The sequence below is a fragment of the Xenopus laevis genome, chromosome 3S (genome assembly GCF_017654675.1).
Source record: "Xenopus laevis strain J_2021 chromosome 3S, Xenopus_laevis_v10.1, whole genome shotgun sequence".
Classification (NCBI taxonomy): domain Eukaryota; kingdom Metazoa; phylum Chordata; class Amphibia; order Anura; family Pipidae; genus Xenopus; species Xenopus laevis.
This window is the reverse complement of record NC_054376.1, coordinates 127,742,239-127,761,582: the sequence shown is the minus strand read 5'-3', so window position 1 is coordinate 127,761,582 and position 19,344 is coordinate 127,742,239. Positions and strand designations below refer to the sequence as shown.

The following is a 19,344-nucleotide window of genomic DNA, read 5'->3' as shown; positions in this document are numbered from 1 at the left end:
TGAGACCACTGTACTTTTTTCCTATATATAAATTGGACTTTTGATTTTTCTGTTTGAAGAGCAAAGCTACACACCATAGTAGAAATATATGCCATTTTGCATTGCCCTATTGGAAAGGATTATTTAAAGTTTTCATAGGAAACCACAGATACAGTACTATGTGTGGCCACTAGGGGCACTCTAGTTATGGATAGCTAACGAGGAAATGGCTGATTTAACATTGTCCTGGAAAGGAGGGCAAGAGTACAAAGAAATTAAAAAAGTGTGAAAAAAATTAAATACAAAGGAAGCTTTTACTGCCCCACCCCCGCCCACTTTTTTTGTACTTTGCACATTACCCCATGTGAAATCTTACTGGAGACTAAGGAACAGGTGAGCGTCAGACAGACAGGTCATACTTGGCTTTTAAAAGGGACTCAATATGTGTACTACCCATTGTAGATATATTGCTGAAGATCACCTCTTATTTATAGCAATACTATAAAATTCTTATTTCCGGCAATTCCATAAAAGTGTTTATGATAACCACTTTTGCCATTGACCATTTATTAATTTTGACCAATGGAGAGAGAAAATAAGAATTGGCAGCGGTGGGATTCGAACCCACGCCTCCAGAGAGACTGGAGCCTAAATCCAGCGCCTTAGACCGCTCGGCCACGCTACCAGATGAGACAATAACCTGCCAGTGATGATATTAAAATATTTTTAATCACTTTCCTGTCAATTAATGTTATAATATAATAATATATAAATATTAATATATTAATAATATATTTTGTTATAGTGACTAGTTACCAATACAAAAGGTGATGAGGGCCCTGCCTAAAAGACCTTTGACCCTTTGACCCAAGACGCTCCTCACTCAACAGGTTTTTAGACACTTCTGCCTCATATGTAACTGAGCACTCATCAGATACAGTGTTGGTCAAGGTTTGACTCCATACACAGTCCAATAAGATGCTGACACAGACAGTATAGTGGTCAAGTCTTCAGTCAACATTGTTGCATGAATGGCCAACTGTACTCAGTCTGCAAGCCTTCCAATCCAATCATGTGTGAATATTTTTTGTGTAGGGTCTATGAAGATTCTCATTTATTCAGATCATGATATACAATATCTAGTAGAACTAAGTCAAAGACAACTGGACATTTAGAGTTTTTTCTGGAAAACATTTCCCCAGTCATCCAAGTGGCTTCTTCAGTTCAGCCAAAGTGGTAGGGACTTCCAGTCATTTACATTGAAAAATGAACATCTGCTTCAATAAAAATCATGGGACCATTGTGACTGGATCACACTTTTATAAATCTTGGAGTTTCAGCCAACACCTTACTGAAGCTCAATGGAACAATTGTGATTGGATGTCTGTGAATTTACTGCCCTCAAGGATTTCCCTACCACTTCAGTTAAAAAGTCACTCGAATGAGTGGTGAAACGTTTTCAAGAAAAACTCTTAATGTCCAGTTGCCTTTGATTTAATTCCTACTAGGCTTACGTAGAGTTTGCTCCACCAGCAAAGATGTGCCTGTAGTTGATTTGAAGGGTCTTGTCTTCTGGTGGAGCAAACACACAATATTTGCTTAGCATTAGTCATTTATAATGACGGGGGTCCATTATTAGGTTAAATTGCTAGTTGTTAACTCCTGCAACATTACTCCATTATCACTGTGATCTATATATCACCAACAAGAACCACAGAGCCCTATTGATGTGAGCTTACAGTCCCATAATGATATACTTGCTCCAGATGTGGGGGAATCTGTGGATGCTAATAGTAAGATTTGGAGACCCTGGTTGAAAAATAAAGTGTGCCAAGTGTGGAGACCTGGGACATGAGAAAGTTCCACCTTCTGTATAACAAGTGCTCCTCTGCCTTTTGCTCTGCTGTCTCATATTTCTTGGTGGGGGTGTATGACCAGCACAGTGGGGGCCCTAGGCCTCTTCCATCCATTTGTCCCCTTCACACTTGCTCTCTCACCTCTCCAGCTCTTGTTATCATCTTATAAACTCTTCTTAGTACCCTGAGTGATGAGCTAATGTCTCATAACAAGGCAAGACTTCTTCAGGCCTCTTTCTTATATAGTCTTACCAGTAACAAAGGACTTTACCCCCTTATTGAATAGAAAAGTTAATTAAGCTATTTATGTTAAATAAAGACATTGTTACTCAAGTTCAACCCTTCACAGCCACCCTGACCCCAAACCCTTTTTTATGGTTTAGCCTATTCATGGCAAGGTAATAGTTTTCTAAAAACATAACCATAACCAAATAAATGTGATACACAAAGTTAGAGTCAAGAGATGCATCAAGATGTAATGCACATCAACATATACAGTGGAAGGAGAAAATATTCATCGTATCATGTTCTGACAGTTTACTGGGTGGCAGTTAGTATGTGCAGGATTCTGCCTTCACACTCAAAGAGGTGTCAGTCCAGATGAAAAAGGCCACTTAGAGTTGGGACAGAAAATTGCTGATTTCAACAAATAGTGTCATGGCCAGTTTCAATCCAGTGTTGCCAAAGTATGTTAGAGCGGGCGGGTTGTTATAGTCAATATAAGTGGAGTTATATATAAGAAAAGAATTGAGGTCATTTTTAGTCTTTTTTACATTTGTGGAATGTATGAGTGTTTAGGGGTGTTGGGTTTTGCAGAGAATGGCCTCAGGCCTTCCATTTCCTCCTGAGAAAACAAGATCTTCCAGCGGTGCCACATTATGTAAATTCTACCAGTAAATTATTAGCACAGTATTGAGTCTGGAGCACTAGCTGGTGGTGTGAGATCTGGGGCAATGCTTATTTGTATTCCTAGGTAAGTCTCTTAAATATCAACAGTGGTTCCCAAACTCTGCACTGGTCCAGAAGTGGGACGAGTCACCAAAAGGACAGTTGGCAAAATTTGCGAATCAGCTCCATTGAATTACCCACCATCCTCTACTGATAGCATCATCATCACTCGTTTGACCGGTATCTACATCGTTGCCCAGCCCCAGAGCCTTTACTAGTTGGGCATAGAATAAAGGTCATTGAGGGGAGATTTAGAGGATTCTTATTTTACTCCATCTTTAAGGCCACTTTGAGTCATATTATGGGGTCAATTATTCTCTATTCTTAATGGGGAGTCTGTATAACTGATTCCTGTAAATCCAAGCTGAGCCAAAGGGACTTGCCCCAGTTCCAAAGGAACCCACAATGTGCTATAAATATATATCCAAGATTTACGTCCCAAGACTCAAATCTTAGTTAAAAATTGAAAGTTTATTACAAATCACATTTAAAATGGTACATACTGACCCCACATGGCCCACCTTACGCGATTCATTCCCTCTGGTACTTAGTCATAGGTGTCTAACACTTGCTGTTTTTGATATTCCTGAATTATAACTTAATGGCGTATACATTGATTTTTACATATTCCTGTGACCTTGGTATTTGGGATGGATATTTGTTTCCTAGACATTCTTGCTACTATGGCTGATATAGCAGTATTTTCATATCTCAGTCAGGGGAACCCGGACCGAAGGTTGGACCATAAACGAGGACTTTAACTAAAACAATTACTGCTAAGCAGACTCACAATGTGCCTAAATTTGTCAAAAAAAAGCTCTTGGCCAAGCCTTGCTTAGTTATGGTATCAGAAAGGGCTGCTTAGGTAAAGCAATCTGTGACCAGAAAATACTAAAGGGGGGCATACACGTGCCATGCCCGGCTGGCCAAGTTGGGATTCTCGACATTGGAAAAGAGGTGCTTGAAATAAAGAGGAACTATACACTATACACTCTGGTGCCTTATTCACAGAACATCATTTCAAGGATTAGAAGGACGTTCTAGGGTTTCCTATAGAAATAAATTTGAAGTTGTGCCATTCTCCCCCAGGAGCTTCTCTGGCAGATACAATAGATGTTTTCAAGAAAGTATTAGATGCCTTTATTTCTCTGTCTATGTCCATCCACCAGAGCTGCCCTGTGGACTGTAGACCAACCTGCAATTAACATTGGTCAATGAATCCTGATAATGAGCTGGGAAATGCCTGAGCCCAAGGCTCACGTGAGAGTCAGACAGACGGGGGATTCTCATCCTCACTGTGTATTACAAAGGGACAAAGTGTGTCACCGGCATGTGTATCACTGATTTACACTTTTATCCCCCATAGGCACATAGGACAAGGTATTTCATCAACAGGGCAGAATCAACAACAAATAAAAGGCTTCTAGTCTACCAGGCCACGCACAAGATTTTAATCACAGTGACAGTTCCCCTTTAAAGGCATGCAATGAGAAATTAGTATTTAGGAAGGAAAGTGTTGATGAGGTACTTTAATTCCCAGCAGCCTCCATGCAGCAGAGCATTCTGGGAGCCTTAATTCAGCAATATCTGTTTTGCTAAAATCTAAAGACCCATTTGAACACCAGAGGCTCATAGATACCATTCACATGTCCCAGGGTTGTATTTACTGTATAGGCCCCTGAAGATTCATGACTAGGATGCCTATATATTTATTTATGTCGATTTTTTTTGTTGTTTAATAAGAAACATCTTATTATTTGCTACTACTGGGCAAACAACAAACACAGTCAATGGCACTAAAAGGGTTTAAGTGCAACTATCGCCCCAAGATAGCTCCTTCCTGATAAAATTGAGAGTAAATAACTGGGCGCCCAACTGGGTAATTAAAATTGTACAGTGAAGCCAGTTAAGGAGTTTGGATTCGCTGCTGGAGTCCAAGGCCCATGCGAGGGTCGGACAGACGAGGGATACACATCTGCCCTGATGAATTACAAAGGGAGAGAAGTGTGTCGCCAGCATGTTCCCAGGTAACACCAATGTGTATTTGTATCATCAGGAGACCTTTACTCAGTGTTTCTCAGGTTGGTGATGGAAACAGGATTCTCATTGGCTCTCTGTTCCCCAAGGGTCAAATGGAACAGGCTGATCCCCCTTAACTGGGCAAAATCCAAACCTTGTTATCCCTGGGCAAGAAAGTGGGTTATTTTAAAGGGCAACAAAAGCTTAGTTTACTGGAGGTGCTAATAAATGAGAATGTGCTCTGCGTCTAGTCAGACCTAACATATTGTCAACCCCCCCCCCCAAATGAATTAGACTGTTCTTGTCCTTTAATCATAATCATTGCCCTTTACATACATGTAATGTGGGAATGGCATCTGGAAAGACCTAAATTAGAGAAATATTATAAAGGGAAGATTAAAAGGTAATAGCGTGCCAGTGGCGTCATTACTGTACGTGGTTGAAGGGTAGGCCTAGAGCCAAGGGGGACCAGACATGTCTCATTTATGGTGTTTCATCTTCTCAGTCCACTAGAAGAGGCAAATGTCACAGTTGAAAACTGTAAATTCAGCTCTTTAAGTTACCAGGAGAGGCATTTTTGTCTCAAATTGCCCCGTTGGCTCAGTAATCGAGGAGAGCAGGTGGGCAGGAGAGGAAGGGAGGGTTTGACTTCTGTGTGTAACCCCCCCCCAAAAGTCTGTTGTGGGCGTGTCCCCGGCAGAGCAAAGTATGCCTCTATAATGCAGCTCTTGATATCTGCTAAAATACATTGTTTGGATACTGTGGATGGCAAAAATTCAAGGTGTTTTAGATTATATATTCAGTGAAGCCTTCATCTACTGCAAATTTGTCTGAAACAAAGATTCCACAAAACTATGGCAGCGGTGGGATTCGAACCCACGCCCCCGAAGAGACTGGAGCCTTAATCCAGCGCCTTAGACCGCTCGGCCACGCTACCAGCTGCTTGGACTCTGCATTCTCTGAAGGAGAAGAAACACAGTTTTACAAGTGGGGTTCCAAAATGAAGGCACCCCCAAGTGACTACTTTTATTTACCTAAAATCCCGGGCCTGGGGTTCTTGTAGTGAGCACCATGGAGTGATCCTCTTCCTGCTTCTTTGGTTTTCAGATTTCCTGGGGCAGACACATGCACAGTCAGGGTTGTACTGGGCCGGTGGGACACCAGTAAAAAACCCAGTGGGCCCCAGCCCTCATGGGCCCCCGCCGGTCCAGACTGGCTCCCCGTTCAGCTGGAAACATAAAAGAACAAATTTCAGGCCAGTTCGCTCATGTGGGTCATGTTCCAGCATTCACATGTGTGTCACGCGTGCCATAGAGGCCCCAAAGGTTTAGAACCCGGTGGGTCCCCAATGGTCAAGTCCGAACCTTATCATACTTCTGCATTCCCTCCCTGTGCAGGTGTTCTGGTACTGGAGGGGGCAGTTTAAAAAAAAAAAACTCTATTAGCCGACACCTTTGGTAGGGGATAATATTTTTGACAACAGGTGCCCTTTAACTGAGTTTATTTACCATGCTGGTTCCAGGGCTCACACCAGTGCTGGTGCTTCTGAGCTAATGGGAACTGGTGCAATGGTGGAAGATTCACTATTTCACCACTACAGTGATAGAATAATAAAAATCAAATGGGAGGAGCCAAGGGGAAATTGTGGGGCGAGGGTTCGAAACCCACCACTGCCAGTATTTTCTTCACTAGTTTGACTCCTTTTAAAAGAATGGCTCTGTTTATGTGAAATACCCTGTGACACCAGCAGGCTGTGCTCATGTTTCACTGAAGTGCTCTACATGCGCAAGCTCATGGCATTATAGTGTGACATGTTAATTCTGTAATGGAGGAAAGTCGATTTGTGTGAATACTCTAGTACTGGTTTTACAGAGAAGGAATGTAACATTGTTGTATTAAATGATAAGTAAACCTTTAAAATAAGTGAATGCAAAATTAATGAGGGGACTATTCTAAGCACTTTTGTCATTTACATTCATTATTTATTTTGTTTTTATTCCAAGATATTAAGGGATACATGTACTGTTAATATGAATGAATTTTGTTACAACAGCGCCACCTGCTGGTCAGTTTCTCACCAGCCTGACCAGCAAGTAGTCAAGGAAGTTGTCAGGAGAAAGAATTCCTAAAATAACACAATCATTAATTTTAAATTCGCTGTTTTTAAAAGTTTACTTATGTTTTAAGGCAAGAAGATAAATGCAAAAGTTTTGGCAGCAGTGGATCTCAAATCCACACCCCTGAAAGGCCTGGAGCATTAATCCAACACCTTAGACCGGTCGGCCACGGTTCCACCTGGTTAAGTGTTATTAGGCATCATGATATATATGTAATATGAGACACACACCCTGTGCCTGAGAGGCTTTTAGAAGGAAAGTGTCATCTGATCACAAACTGGTACCATGTCCCCACGCCCCGGACTGGCAATCTGTGGGTTCTGGCAAATTCCAGAGGGGCTGCTATAAGGTCCCATAGACAGTCAGTATTTAGTGGGCTAGTGGAGGACTATTTGGGACTCTATGTACCTGGAATGCCAGGGCCTATTATGACTCCCAGTCCAGACTTGCATGTCCCCCTGTGTGATCTATATCTGTACGTGGCCAACCAGCAATGAATTTAGAGAAGTGTTGCAGCTGCCTGGAGTTTGTATCTCTAAGGCTCATGGTGCACATATTGTGTCTCTGCTGGCAGAAAATGTCAGATACAACCCTTCCTATATCTCATGGGCTGATCGGTGGCAGGCAGTTTGCATTTAGGTCAACATCAGGAAGTGGAGGATGGTACAAAGCACTTCATCTGAAATACACCATCTTTGTGTATTGGACTGGTCAAGTCCTGGTGGTTAAACAATAGCCAGAAAGCTATGATATCCCAGTTGGGCTGCCAAATTCCAGCCTGTTGGATCAATACCAGTATGCCACCAGATACATAATGATGGCCAGTGTCATATTGTCATATACATTGGTACATTGCCCATAAGTGTATGGAAATCATTCCACCACTGGAATGCCTAGGGCAGTGATCCCCAACCAATGGCTGATGAGTAACATGTTGTTCACCAACCCCTTTGGATTTTGCTCCCAGTGGCCTCAAAGCAGGTGCATTTTTTTAATTCCAGGCTTGGGGGCAATTTTTGGTTACTTAAAGGAGAAGGAAACTCCCAGGGCTCTAAACCCCTCCCCCCCTCCCCTGTGCTGCCCCCCCTCCCTCCTCCCCCCTGGCCTACCTGTCCCCCTGGGCAAATGCCCCTAACTTTTTACTCACCCCTCTGCGCAGGTCCTGTCCACGGAGTTCGCAGTCGCCATCTTCTCCCACGCGCGTCTTCTTCCTGCTCTGACCGGCGTCTTCTGGCGCATGCGCAGTAGGAACAGGTACCGGTACGGCTCTACTGCGTATGCGCCGAATGTCACGAAGTTTTCCGATTTCACTTAGTGACATTCGGCGCATGCGCAGTAGAGCCGTACCGTACCTGTTCCTACTGCGCATGCGACAGAAGACGCCGGTCAGAGCAGGAAGAAGACGCGCGTGGGAGAAGATGGCGACTGCGAACTCCGTGGACAGGACCTGCGCAGAGGGGTGAGTAAAAAGTTAGGGGCATTTGCCCAGGGGGACAGGTAGGCCAGGGGGGAGGAGGGAGGGGGGCAGCACAGGGGAGGGGGGGAGGGGTTTAGCGCCCTGGGGGGTTTCCTTCTCCTTTAAAACAGATGTTCTGCTAAACAAACTTTCTTTTAGACTACCAGTCCACATAAAGGCTACCAAATAGCCAATCTCAAAGTTTATTTGACACCCCAGGATTTTTTTCATGCTTTCCAACTTCTGAATGTTGCTGAATGTTCTGAAAGGTATAAAAGGTTGGGGACTCCTGGCCTAAGGGATTGGATATGAGTGTATTGGTGTCAAAATCACTCTCTTGTGCCATAAGGAACCATGTTCATATACTGTACCAGCTGTACCGAGACACTACAACATCCATATTGATATTTAAAATAGGCCCTGGCATTTCAAGTACACAAAACAACAGCCCCCCGCAGGACCATTAAATAGTAACTGTTTATGGCAATTTACAGCAACCCCTCTGGTATCAACAGGTTTCCTGGGCCTAGACACTATGAGGACAGCAAGGTCCAGTTTAGGTGGGGCATGAAATTTCCCCCAATCTGCTATGTTCACTAAACCCCTTTTTATACCACACTTGGCTTGTCACCTCTCCAACCCTAATTATCACCTTCTAAAACCCTCTGAATACCCTGAATGATGATCTTATGTCTCATAACAAGGCTAGCAACAGTTGGCCAACCCTCCTTCTTAGATACTGACCAGAAACAAAGGGCCTACCCTTCAAAGACTTTATTGAAAGGGTGAGCTTATTAAGGTTGAACAAGAGATGATTATAATTCAGTCATTCATCATGAAAACAGTCCTTTGCCTTAAGGCTTATATAATAAGATTATAATAAAGAGGTATCAAGGTATGAAAAATATGATCAAGACTTATAATACAGACCCAATGAATGAGAAGAAGCTAAAGTACATATGGTGCCCAGTTAGGTGCTCCATTCTGCATGAACAGGAGGAAAGCACCCAAAAAGTGAGATTACATAGCAGATGCTTAACTGAAACCATAAACTGGGCCTACCAATATCTCCAAGGATGACTTGGTGGTGGGACCTCTTGTTCTTCACATTCTCCTGTGAGTAACCAAAGGGGTGTTTTTCTGTTCCAATCACAGAAAGGGTTCCAAAAATATATAATGAAAGCAAAATAGATTGGTAAAAAGAATTCCACAGACAAAATGAGTGAAAGATTCTCTTTAACACCTCCTTTGTAGCTTCCATCACATTCCATCTTGTCACCTCAGGGCAATAACATGGTGTTACCAAGTGTGTCTTCACACCTCAAGAGGTGTTAGTGTAGATGAAAGAGGCACACTTAGGGGTGGGATAAAAAAATAAAATAATAGTTTACGGTGTGAGGACCATTGGCTATTAGAGATTTGTCTAATTCAATCATAAAAAACAGAATTTGGGGATCATTCTGGGTGGTTTCCAGGGTGTGACTTTTCCTTTATAGTATCACACATTTGTAAGAAACACAGAAATTCAACAATATGAAACTGATAACTTTATAGGACAGGCAATATCCATAGATTCTATATCCACAAGAGGAATGGACTGCACAGGTATAATTTAATATTATCTTTCTGCACTGGCTATTTGCCAAATTTGGGGGCTGAGGGAGCTGTTCCTGCTTAATTATGCTCAGTACTGATAACCCCTTGGACGGAGGGTTCTTCGGAATGAGACCACTGTACTTTTTTCCTATATAAATTTGAATTTTTTATTTTTCTGTTTGAAGAGCAGAGCTACACACCATAGTATAACTATAGGCCATTTTGCATGGCCTTATTAGAAAGAATTATAAAGTTTTCATAGGTAACCAAAGATACAGTACTATGTGTGGCCACTAGGGGCACTCTAGTTATGGATAGCTAACGAGGATATGGCTGTTTTACAATTGTCCTGGAAAGAAGGGCAAGAGTACAAAGGAATAAAAAAGTGCGAAAAAAATAAAATATAAAGGAAGCTTTTACTGCCCCACCCCCGCCCACTTTTTTTGTACTTTGCACATTGCCCCATGTGAAATCTTACTGGAGACCAAGGAACAGGTGAGCGTCAGACAGACAGGTCATACTTATCTCATCCACCTTGGCTTTTAAAAGGGACTCAATATGTGTACTACCCATTGTAGATTTATTGCTGAAGACCACCTTTTATTTATAGTAATACTATAAAATTCTTATTTCCAGCAATTCCATAAAAGTGTTTATGATAACCACTTCTGCCATTGACCATTTATTAATTTTGACCAATGAAGAGGGAAAATAAGAATTGGCAGCGGTGGGATTCGAACCCACGCCTCCAGAGAGACTGGAGCCTAAATCCAGCGCCTTAGACCGCTCGGCCACGCTACCAGGTGAAAAAATAATTAGCCAGTGATTATATTAAAATATTTTTTAATCACTTTCCTGCCAATTAATATGATAATATAGTAATATATAAATATTAATGTATTAATAATATATTTTGTTATAGTGACTAGTTACCAAAACAAAATGTGAAGAGGGCCCTGCCCAAAAGACCTTTGACCCAAGACGTTCCTCACTCAACAGGTTTTCAGACACTTCTGCCTCATATGTAACTCCACGCGTGGAGGTGTTGTACGTTCTTCCAGGAAGTTTCCTTAGCCACAAGGCTGTGGTGGATACTAGTAGTGCAGTGCCTGAGACTTCAAAACCAACCAACATCTTTACACAGCGGAACAAACCTGGTTGGAGCTGGGAACACCTTGGAATGACTATTACACGTGCATACTTCAAAATTCCTTTGTGAGTGTAATTTTAACTTTTAAATCTATTTTAATAAATTGTTTTACACGATGTCAAGCATATGTCCTTAGATGCCAAACGAACAGAACAACAACAACAAACATCTTTAATGCGAGCAAATATTTAAAACGTCTGTGAGTATATTTGTATGTCAGACACAGACGGTGAAATATTTATATTGCTGGTGAATGGTTGCGGGGTGATTGAACCGCACAGGTGGAGAGACACTTATTTATCCTTAATATACACAGGGGTGCCACCTACCTAATAAGGAAATACTACACTATATTACTATTTCTTCTTCTCCCCGAGCTTTTAGAGCTGGTTTTTCTACACACATTTCCTACAGACAGTATAGTGGTCAAGTCTTCAGTCATCATTGTTGCATGAATGGCCAACTGTACTCAGTCTGCAAGCCTTCCAATCTGATCATGTGTTAATATTTTTTGTGTAGAGTCTATGAAGATTCTCATTTATTCAGATCATGATATACAATATCTAGTAGAACTAAGTCAAAGGCAACTGGACATTTAGAGTTTTTTCCGGAAAACATTTCCCCACTCATCCTAGTGGCTTCTTCGGTTCAGCCAAAGTGGTAGGGACTTCCAGTCATTTACATTGAAAGATTAACACCTACTTCAATAAAAATCATGGGACCATTGTGACTGGATCACACTTTTATACATCTAGAAGTTTCAGCCAACACCTTACTGAAGCTCAATGGAACAATTGTGATTGGATGTCTGTGAATTTACTGCCCTCAAGGATTTCCCTACCACTTCAGTTAAAAAGTCACTCAAATGAGTGGTGAAACGTTTTCAAGAAAAACTCTAAATGTCCAGTTGCCTTTGATTTAATTCCTACTAGGCTTACATAGAGTTTGCTCCACCAGCAAAGATGTGCCTGTAGTTGATTTGAAGGGTCTTGTCTTCTGGTGGAGCAAACACACAATATTTGCTTAGCATTAGTCATTTATAATGGCGGGGGTCCATTATTAGGTTAAATTGCTAGTTGTTAACTCCTGCAACATTATTCCATTATCACTGTGATCTATATATCACCAACAAGGACCACAGAGCCCTATTGATGTGAGCTTACAGTCCCATAATGCTATACTTGCTCCAGATGTGGGGGGATCTGTGGATGCTAATGGGCAAAAATAAAGTGTGCCAAGTGTGGGGACCTGGGACATGAGAAAGTTCCACCCTCTGTATAACAAGTGCTCCTCTGCCTTTTGCTCTGCTCTCTCATATTTCTTGGTGGGGGTGTATGACCAGCACAGTGGGGGCCCTAGGCCTCTTCCATCCATTTGTCCCCTACACACTTGCTCTCTCACCTCTCCAGCTCTTGTTATCACCTTCTAAACTCTTCTTAGTACCCTGAGTGATGAGCTAACGTCTCATAACAAGGCAAGTTGACCTTCTTCAGGCCTCTTTCTTATATAGACTTACCAGTAACAAAGGACTTTACCCCCTTATTGAATGGAAAAGTTTATTTAAGCTATTTATGTTAAATAAAGACATTATTACTCAAGTTCAACCCCTCACAGCCACCCTGACCCCAGCCCCTTTTTTATGGTTTAGCCTATTCATGGCAAGGTAATAGTTTTCTAAAAACATAACCATAACCAAATAAATGTGATACACAAAGTTAGAGTCAAGAGATGCATCAAGATGTAATGCACATCAACATATACAGTGGAAGGAGAAAATATTCATCTTATCACGTTCTGACAGTTTACTGGGTGGCAGTTAGTATGTGCAGGATTCTGCCTTCACACTCAAAGAGGTGTCAGTCCAGATGAAAAAGGCCACTTAGAGTTGGGACATAAAATTGCTGATTTCAACAAATAGTGTCATGGCCAGTTTCAATCCAGTGTTGCCAAAGTATGTTAGAGCGGGCGGGTTGTTATAGACAATATAAGTGGAGTAATATATAAGAAAAGAGTTGAGGTCATTTTTAGTCTTTTTTACATTTGTAAAAATGAGTGTTTAGGGGTGTTGGGTTTTGCAGAGAATGGGCTCAGGCCTTCCATTTCCTCCCGAGAAAACAAGATCTTCCAGCGGTGCCACATTATGTAAATTCTACCAGTAAATTATTAGCACAGTATTGAGTTTGGAGCACTAGCTGCTGGTGTGAGATCTGGGGAAATGCTTATTTGTATTCCTAGGTAAGCCTCTTAAATATCAACAGTGGTTCCCAAACTCTGCACTGGTCCAGAAGTGGGACGAGTCACCAAAAGGACTGTTGGCAAAATTTTCGAATCAGCTCCATTGAATTACCCACCATCCTCTACTGATAGCATCATCATCACTCGTTTGACCGGTATCTACATCGTTGCCCAGCCCCAGAGCCTTTACTAGTTGGGCATAGAATAAACGTCATTGAGGGGAGATTTAGAGGATTCTTATTTTACTCCATCTTTAATGCCAATTTGAGTCATATTATGGGGTAAATTATTCTCTATTCTTAATGGGGAGTCTGTATAACTGATTCCTGTAAATCCAAGCTGAGCCAAAGGGACTTGCCCCAGTTCCAAAGGAACCCACAATGTGCTATAAATATATATCCAAGATTTACGTCCCAAGACTCAAATCTTAGCTAAAAATTGAAAGTTTATTACAAATCACATTTAAAATGGTACATACTGACCCCACATGGCCCACCTTACGCGTTTCATACCCTCTGGTACTTAGGGGTCCGTTTACTAAAGTGCGGTAAATCTGACTTTAAGTTTCCGCATGTTATCGCTGAGAATATTTTTACGCCGGAATATTCGCAGCGACTAAGTTTACTAAACAGCGATGCGCTCAGAAGTCATTGCGATCACTTGCGGTAACTACGTTAAGGAACTAGCTTACGTTAGCGGTAATTTTAGCGAGTTGCGAATTTTCTGGCGAAAAATTACGTTTTTGCGAATATTTATGCTATAAAATAGTCTTGTTTTATGGCGGTTATTATGGCAATTTTTACTGTGACATTTATGGCCAGAAATACATCTTCAAAACTCATAAACTTTATTGACTGATGATTATACCATCCAACAACATCACCAGAGTAACACCAATCAAACATGTCTGCATCATATAAACTCTTCTGCCAATAGAATCATATGAACAAGAAATTATACCAGTCAATCTCTTTGCTTCATAGAAATGCACAGTTTAATGTAGCCAATCACAATGAAACCAAAAAAGTGTAGAGGCTGACGAATCCTTGGACTGTGATGCCGCTGCCAATAATACACCTCTGAGCTGAAACTGCTGCTGTTGCACCAGATAGAAGCAGAAGCCAAAACATCCTGTCAGCAATAGCTACAGATCTGTCTCCTGTCAGCAAAGAATGATGGGTAAAAAAAAACAGTATTATGGGATATTTCCTGCCCCTTGAGAATTTTCTGGCGGAAAAAATACTTTTACGCCACTTCATAGGTGGCGGTAAAAGTTTGCGAATATTCTGGCGTTAATTTTGTCTTTAGCACATTTCGCTGTTTAGTAAACCATGCGTTAATGTGTACGTAGCGTTATTTTCAGCAAATGCGATAACTGGCGAACAATTATTCTTGCGCAAGAAAATTCGCAAATTTATATTTACCGCAGGTTAGTAAACTGGCGATAACATATTTGGCGAAAATTCTGTCTATATATTGTGCGAATATTTTTAACGCACTTTAGTAAACGGACCCCTTAGTCATAGGTGTCTAACACTTGCTGTTTTTGATATTCTTGAATTATAATTTAATGGCGTATACATTGATATTTACATATTCCTGTGACCTTGGTATTTGGGATGGATACTTGCTACTATGGCTGATATAGCAGTATTTTCATATCTCAGTAAGGGGAACCCGGACCAAAGGTTGGACCATAAACGAGGACTTTAACTAAAACAATTACTGCTAAGCAGACTCACAATGTGCCTAAATTTGTCAAAAAAAGCTCCTGGCCAAGCCTTGCTTAGTTATGGTATCAGGATGGGCTGCTTAGGTAAAGCAATCTGTGACCAGAAAATACTAAAGGGGGGCATACACGTGCCATGCCCGGCTGGCCAAGTTGGGATTCTCGACATTGGAAAAGAGTTGTTTGAAATAAAGGGGAACTATACAATACACACTCTGGTGCCTTATTCACAGAACATCATTTCAAGGATTAGAAGGACGTTCTAGGGTTTCCTATAGAAATAAATTTGAAGTTGTGCCATTCTCCCCCAGGAGCTTCTCTGGCAGATACAATAGATGTTTTCAGGAAAGTATTAGATGCCCTTATTTCTCTGTCTATGTCCATCCACCAGAGCTGCCCTGTGGACTGTAGACCAACCTGCAATTAACATTGTTCAATGAATCCTGATAATGAGCTGGGAAATGCCTGAGCCCAAGGCTCACGTGAGAGTCAGACAGACGGGGGATACTCATCCTCACTGTGTATTACAAAGGGACAAAGTGTGTCACCGGCATGTGTATCACTGATTTACACTTTTATCCCCCATACGCAAATAGGACAAGGTATTTCATCAACAGGGCAGAATCAACAACAAATAAAAGCCTTCTAGTCTACCAGGCCACGCACAAGATTTTAATCACAGTGACAGTTCCCCTTTAAAGGCATGCAATGAGAAATTAGTATTTAGGAAGGAAAGTGTTGACGAGGTACTTTAATTCCCAGCAGCCTCCATGCAGCAGAGCCTTCTGGGAGCCTTAATTCAGCAATATCTGTTTTGCTAAAATCTAAAGACCCATTTGAACACCAGAGGCTCATAGATATCATTCACATGTCCCAGGGTTGTATTTACTGTATAGGCCCCTGAAGATTCATGACTAGGATGCCTATATATTTATTTATGTCGATTTTTTTTGTTGTTTAAGAAGAAACATCTTATTATTTGCTACTACTGGGCAAACAACAAACACAGTCAATGGCACTAAAAGGGTTTAAGTGCAACTATCGCCCCAAGATAGCTCCTTCCTAATAAAATTGAGAGTAAATAACTGGGCGCCCAACTGGGTAATTAAAATTGTACAGTGAAGCCAGTTAAGGAGTTTGGATTCGCTGCTGGAGTCCAAGGCCCATGCGAGGGTCGGACAGACGAGGGATACACATCTGCCCCGATGAATTACAAAGGGAGAGAAGTGTGTCGCCAGCATGTTCCCAGGTAACACCAATGTGTATTTGTATCATCAGGAGACCTTTACTCAGTGTTTCTCAGGTTGGTGATGGAAACAGGATTCTCATTGGCTCTCTGTTCCCCAAGGGTCAAATGGAACAGGCTGATCCCCCTTAACTGGGCAAAATCCAAACCTTGTTATCCCTGGGCAAGAAAGTGGGTTATTTTAAAGGGCAACAAAAGCTTAATTTACTGGAGGTGCCAATAAATGAGAATGTGCTCTGCGTCTAGTCAGACCTCACATATTGTCAACCCCCCCCCCCCAATGAATTAGACTGTTCTTGTCCTTTAATCATAATCATTGCCCTTTACATACATGTAATGTGGGAATGGCATCTGGAAAGAAGGAGCCTATGAGAGACCTAAATTAGAGAAATATTATAAAGGGAAGATTAAAAGGTAATAGTGTGGCAGTGGCGTCATTACTGTACGTGGTTGAAGGGAAGCCCTAGGGCCAAGGGGATCAGACATGTCTCATTTATGGTGTTTCTTCTTCTCAGTCCACTAGAAGAGACAAATGTCACAGTAGAAAACTATAAATTCAGCTCTTTAAGTTACCAGGAGAGGCATTTTTGTCTCCGTCTGAGTTTCTCAAATTGCCACGTTGGCGCAGTAATCAAGGAGAGCAGGTGGGCAGGAGAGGAAGGGAGGGTTTGGCTTCTGTGTGTAACCCCCCCAAAAGTCTTTTGTGGGGGTGTCCCCGGCAGATCAAATTATGCCTCTATAATCCAGCTCTTGATATCTGCTAGAATACATTGCTTGGATACTGTGGATGGCAAACAATTCAAGGTGTTTTAGATTATATATTCAGTGAAGCCTTCATCTACTGCAAATTTGTCTGAAACAAAACTATGGCAGCGGTGGGATTCGAACCCACGCCCCCGAAGAGACTGGAGCCTTAATCCAGCGCCTTAGACCGCTCGGCCACGCTACCAGCTGCTTGGGCTTTTCGCATTCTTGAAAGGTGAAGGAACAGCAGTTTTACAAGTGGGGTTCCAAAATGTAGGCACCCCCAAGTGACTACTTTTATTTACCTAAAACCCCGGGCCTGGGGTTCTTGTAGTGAGCACCATGGAGCGATCCTCTTCCTGCTTCTTTGGTTTTCAGATTTCCTGGGGCAGACACATGCACAGTCAGGGTTGTACTGGGCCGGTGGGACACCAGTAAAAAACCCAGTGGGCCCCAGCCCTCATGGGCCCCCCCTCGCTCTACTGCGCAGCCACGAGAATAAAGAAGAAGCAGGAAGAGGATCACTCCGTGGTGCTCACTACAAGAATCCCGGGCCTGTTCGGTTTTCTGCTGATAGGAGCAACAGCCCAGGGTGTCAGGTAAGTGAAAGTAGTTACTTGGGGGTTCCTAACTTTTGGGTAAAATGGTATTCCTTCTCCTTTAATAGAAGTGAATAATATTATCATCGAATAAAGTTAAAAATTTGATTAGTAGTTCTTCTCACCGGAGAAGTTTGTGAAATAATATAATATACCATGTTGGCTGGGCCAACCTCATCTATCTATCTGTCTATCTATTATCTATCTATCTATCTATCTATCTGTCTATCTATTATCTATCTATCTATCTATCTATCTGTCTGTCTGTCTGTCTGTCTGTCTGTCTATCTATCTATCTATCTATCTATCTATCTATCTGTCTATCTATTATCTATCTATTATCTATCTATCTATTATCTATCTATCTATCTATCTATCTATCTATCTATCTATCTATCATCTATCATCTATCTCTCTATCTATCTATCTATCTATCTATCTATCTATCTATCTATCTATCTATCTCTATCTGTCTGTCTATCTATCTATCTATCTATCTGTCTGTCTATCTATCTATCTATCTATCTATCTCTATCTGTCTGTCTATCTATCTATCTATCTATCTATCTATCTATCAGAGCCGGGCCAACCCGGCACCGTGCCCGGCCAGGTTGCCTAGGGCGCCTTGCCTGGCACGGTGCAGGCTTAGTGTGCGCCGGCACGCATGCGCGAAAATATGCGCCGGCGCGCTGGCGCGCATGCGCGCAAGCGCATTTAAAACAGAAATTACCAACGCCAGTCAGGGAGACACAGAACTGGACACAGGGTAGACGACAGAGCAGGTACGTGCCTGGCGCCCCCTCAGCTTTGCGCCCTAGGCACATGCCTACTCTGCTTACCCCTAGTTCCGGCCCTGCTATCTATCTATCTCTCTATCTATTTATCTATCTATCTATCTATCTATCTCTCTATCTCTCTATTTACCTATCTATCTATCATCTATCGCTATATTTATCTATATATCTATCTATCATCTATCTATCTCTCTTTTCTTTATTGATTATTATGCCACATGGGCCTGACCTTTTAGCCCAACAGCCATTTGCTCTCTGGACTGAACATTTGCCGGGCCCCCTGGCCGATGCTTTATAGTTGTGAAACAACAAAAACACAGCACCCTCTGTACATGGGAACCTGGAGGTGTAAGTGTTGGAATGATTGACTTGCCAATAACCTCACATTAGCAGCCTCCTCATTCCCTCACAGAAAGCAGGAGCTCCCATTGTACACAAATGCCCTAGTACCCAGCAATGTGATGCCATGTGTTTTTAATGGGGCAGTTTATAAAGAAAGGAATTGTTTTATAACAGTAAAAATGGCCGTGCCAGGTTTCCCACAAGCAGCTCACAAAGTCACTTTCTAAACACTTTTTAACTTTCCCGTTTTGAATCTGAAATTCAGCTCTTCTAGTGCAAAAATAAAACTGGGGCGAGGGGTGCGGCATCTGAAAGACTTCAGGTATTGTGGGGCGCACAGTCGCCCCTGCCAACATTACTGCCCAGCTTTACACTTGCAGAGAGGCTACAGGGACAGTTTAAGTTTGAGGGAAGTTGAGTGATGTTTTGGGGAGTGGGATAAAGAACTATTTGCTGAGTCTTATAAAAGTACAGATTTAAGTATTTTTGGTTCTGCAACTCTAAACCCTGAAATTTACACTATTATCTGGTTTC

The 19,344-nt window shown here is 41.9% G+C and overlaps 4 non-coding genes across 4 annotated transcripts; all 4 read right to left on the bottom strand.

Annotated features, from left to right (window-relative positions):
* Window positions 1–582: 582 nt before the first annotated feature.
* On the bottom strand, window positions 583–664 carry trnal-uag. The gene has a single exon. It is a non-coding gene; the product is annotated as a tRNA-Leu (tRNA).
* Window positions 665–5,657: 4,993 nt separating this feature from the next.
* On the bottom strand, window positions 5,658–5,739 carry trnal-aag. The gene has a single exon. It is a non-coding gene; the product is annotated as a tRNA-Leu (tRNA).
* A 4,951-nt stretch (window positions 5,740–10,690) lies between these two features.
* trnal-uag lies at window positions 10,691–10,772 on the bottom strand. Its single transcript has one exon. It is a non-coding gene; the product is annotated as a tRNA-Leu (tRNA).
* A 6,426-nt stretch (window positions 10,773–17,198) lies between these two features.
* On the bottom strand, window positions 17,199–17,280 carry trnal-aag. The gene has a single exon. It is a non-coding gene; the product is annotated as a tRNA-Leu (tRNA).
* Window positions 17,281–19,344: the final 2,064 nt, after the last annotated feature.